A 4,140-nucleotide genomic window follows, 5' to 3' on the forward strand; every position below is an offset into this window, starting at 1 on the left:
AGTAGCAATTTCATTTATACACTAGTTGTTTTGATCATATCAATTAATAATGAAACAGAAAAATGTCATTTTTAAATAATAAAATCAAAAAATATTAATTATAGAATTTTTGCACAATTTTTAAAATTTTATAAAAAGATTGATTAGATAAATAATATTAGTTTTGACAAAAATTAAATATTTTTATCTTAAATTTTTAAAAATATCATATAATGATAAACAAAATAAATATAATAAATATTTTAAAATTTATTGCTTTTGATAAAAACTAATAATATAACTTATATTTGAACAACAAAAATTTCGATGTTCTTTATTTTTATTAATAAATTAATAATTAAAAGTTGAATGATTAAAAAATGGAACAATTTTTTTAATTTTAAAAAGAGTGTTTTTTTGTGGCTCTCAAACATAAGCCAAATCGTGAATCAACACTAGAAAACAAAACTGAAAACGAGCGCAAAGAATAGTGAAAATGGGCAACGCCTGATTTCAATATATTAAAATGCCTCAAATGTGCATCCAGTGATAAAATAGTCTAATGCTTCGTCGATAATCCGTTTTAATTTGTTAAAAGCCACATAAACTTTTATCAGCTCCGAAATTCACAGCTGCTACACTTCAAACGGTCCAGAGGATGACAATTGGGCTACGAACGACGTGCATTCCACCTTGGATGCATTCCCACACAATCTCTCCGGACTCATCTTCTCTCCCTTTCACTTTGCTTTCGAATGTCACATTATAACTTGCCCGCTCGTTCCTTTTCTTGAACACCAATGTATCTGGCTCCACGCTCACCTTCACGTTCGGACTGCTCTTCACCCGTACTGTGTAAACCGCATTGTCACCGCCCACGTTGGTCACCGTCCTCCTCTTCACCTGAGCACGCTCTCCATACTTCAATATCACAGAGAAAGATGGGTAGTTAAGATCGACCCCTGATTCCACCGATTTGGGGCAAGGGGGCCATTTGTGGGTGAGTAGTGCTATTTGCTTATTGGTGTACATGTTCTGTCCGCACAGATAGTTGATGTAGTCCTGAGGCTCCAAATCGTACACCAGCCCCGGCTCCAGCGCCGCCCTTGGATTTAACTGACCTGCACCCATCGCAAAGGGGTTCGCGGCTCGCAGGGTGAGCGCATCTTTGATGGGCTGCTTTGCGTTGTCGAGCGTGGAGGCCGTCGTGAGGAGAGCCGATTTCATAGCCGCCGGACTCCACGTCGGATGCGCAGCTCGGATGAGCGCAGCGGTACCGCTAACGTGGGGGCACGCCATTGAAGTCCCGGAACGTACCATGAAGCCGCCTTTAACAGCCGCCAAGATGTTAACACCCGGCGCAATTACATCGGGCTTAAGAACTTCCGGGAAATTGAGGCTCGGACCTCTCGAAGAAAACATGGGCACGATAGGAGCCGTCTTTTTTCCCACAAAGGTCAACCCCGTGGGATTGATCGTGGCTGTGGGCGCAGCGGTGCTGTTGACATATGCTTTTATCTTTTCCGCCGCTGTAGAACTCACCGTAGTAGCCGGCAAATATGGCTGATCGATGGGCAAATCATCGTCGTCCACAGCGATCAATGCTGCTGCGCCCGCCTTCTTCACAAGCCTCGCTTTTTCCGTCGAATTACCACTTTGCGAAGTACAGAGTACAAGTTTACCTTTGAAAATGTGAGGATCGAGACCCCGGACACTGCAGAAATCGTAGAGCAGAGGCAGATTTTGAGTCCCGGGTCCTCTGTAAAAAGACAAGCCCTTGAAGTGCTGCCCGTTGCCGAGGCTTAGAAAGGAAACAAACTCTCGGTCCATACTGCTGGCGCCCACTGTGGTCATCCACGGTGCCGTATTTGTAAGAGAAGCTGGGAATGGCCCCTCGTTTCCAGCAGCGGCGGAAACGAATACACCCTTCTCTATGGCCCCGAACGCTGCCAGCGCAGTGTGATCAGTGTAAAACGGAGACTCAAGCGGATCGCCAATCGAAATAGAAATAATGTCGACGCCATCTTGGACGGCTTTTTCCATTGCAGCAGCTATGTCGCTCGCATCGCAGTCGCCCTGCTCTCCCCAGCAGACCTTATAAACAGCCAGTCTCGCCGCAGGGGCGATCCCCATAGCCGTTCCCTTGCCAAAGCCGTTGTAGTTGGCTCCCCTTACAGCGGAACCCACAGCAGTAGAAGCAGTATGTGTGCCGTGGCCTTGCCTGTCTCTTGGAGATATGAAATCCTCGCCCACATGCGATTTGTAGCCCACCGAGAAATTGAATCTTGCTCCAATGAGTTTTCTGTTGCACATGGACGAATCGAATCGGTCTCCGCTTTCACACTCGCCCTTCCATCTGGACGGAACGTGGCCGAGACCCTCGTCATGGAAGCTCTCACTCTCGGGCCATATTCCCGAGTCCACCAGGCCCACTATCACATCTTCACCCCGATTCAAATGCTTCTCCCACAGTCCTCTATCATCGGTAAGGCCGAGAAAGTGAGGTGAGTGCGTGGTATGAAGTTTAATCAGGGCCGATGGAATCACAGCGAGACAGCCATTAACGCTCTCCAAAGCTGCAGCCTCCGCACTGGTCAGTTTGGCCGCAAAGCCGTGGAGGACCGTGTGATAGGTGTACAAGAGGACACCTGGATCTAACTTGGAGGCATTGGAAGTGGCCTGGGTGAGGATTGAATGGTACCAGTGCTCGTGCAAGCTGAAGTGCGGGGGTTTCATGGATTTCAACATATGGACGATGTATGGCTTTTTTCCGTTGACACTTGCTGCGGTGGATAGGAAGAGCAGCAGAAACGCTAGAAGCGCGGAGAGGGGGGAGGTCGGGCTACTCATTTTGAGTATTGAAGAAAAACGTTGGGTGTAGGAAATTACATGGTCGCGAGGGGTTATTTAACAGGAGCAGCAGGCTCTAGTGGGCCGAAGAAAAGTCTTGGTGGAGAAGAAAATGTGGAGATGACAAATGAGGAAATTGAGCATCCGAGAAAATGTGGAGATAAAATTGTACAATACTTTTTGTAAAGGATGATAAAGTCTACAATCTGACGATAGGAACGAGGAAATTGAGCATCCGACGAAAGCGTGAAGCAAACGCGCAAGGCAGAAATCAAGAATTTTCAAAATTAGACGAACGCGGAATCACGGATTATTTTGCTTCGACTTCCAAAGAGAAACGTCATGGGGATGAAAAGTGAGAAACGTCACGGGAGTAATAAGACTTCTCTGCCTCGAGGTTTCCCGAGAAAAGATGGAAAAGGTTTCTTTAAGTAATTTTGTTTGAAGTAAATAAAAGTGAGTCAAATGTGAGACATGTAAAGCATATTTGGTTTCGCGGAAAGTTCCTGTTGGGGTGTAAGCGTCAATGTTCGTGCTTCTAGTGTTAGGTAAGATTCAAGTAAAAACTTCATATTTTTAAAGTGAATAAAGATTGTTTTTTTTTTTGCTAGAAAGAGGGTTCTTCATGTTGAATTAGCTATAGTAATACAAGAGGAATAGAAGCTCTTGTTCTAATATATTATTTTATTAAATTTTGGTGAAGTCAAATAGTTATAGAAATTACATGGAACTATCTCAAATGTATAAAAAAGGTACACACATAACACTTTTGTATAAGAGAGATAAATCACAATAAGAACACTACTCTGCAATGACAATTATTTAGCATAAGTTGCATTGCTATGTGCACTAGAGGTACTTGTTCTCACTAGTCTTTTTATATAACTTGTGGATTACTTGTGTGCAAATGAACCTTAATGATTCCTCAACACTCTAATCCTAGCATACAACATAACTTTCCTTTAGCTCCTAACTATTTGAAACTACTATATTTTGCTACATGGCATGTAAAACTCATTCTATAGCAGGTTTGCATGAAATTTAACACAACCCATACGATATTTATTTTTTGCTAAGTTGGATGATTAGAGTGCCATTTCCAACTCCAATCCCTGATTTCACCATTACACAACATTCCATGCACCATTAAGACTCACAAGTATGAAAATGGACAAGGAATGATTAGGAATGAAAATGGACAAGGAATGATTTTCTCACAGATGTTTGTCGGTCCCAAAGAGACAATTCTCATACAAAACATATAAGACAATGAGAACTATGGTATGATCAATCTCCACACAATCTGATTTA

At 43.1% G+C, this 4,140-nt stretch overlaps 1 pseudogene across 1 annotated transcript; it reads right to left on the minus strand.

Moving 5' to 3' along the window:
• Positions 1-467: 467 nt before the first annotated feature.
• Positions 468-2,993, minus strand: LOC149547085 (subtilisin-like protease SBT1.7 pseudogene; annotated as a pseudogene). Its single transcript, XR_016353831.1, has one exon. The product of XR_016353831.1 is annotated as a subtilisin-like protease SBT1.7 pseudogene (transcript).
• Between the last annotated feature and the right edge of the window lie 1,147 nt (positions 2,994-4,140).

This window comes from Cupressus sempervirens, chromosome 7 (assembly GCF_028749045.1).
Source record: "Cupressus sempervirens isolate cs-2001-9-10 chromosome 7, ASM2874904v1, whole genome shotgun sequence".
NCBI lineage: Eukaryota > Viridiplantae > Streptophyta > Pinopsida > Cupressales > Cupressaceae > Cupressus > Cupressus sempervirens.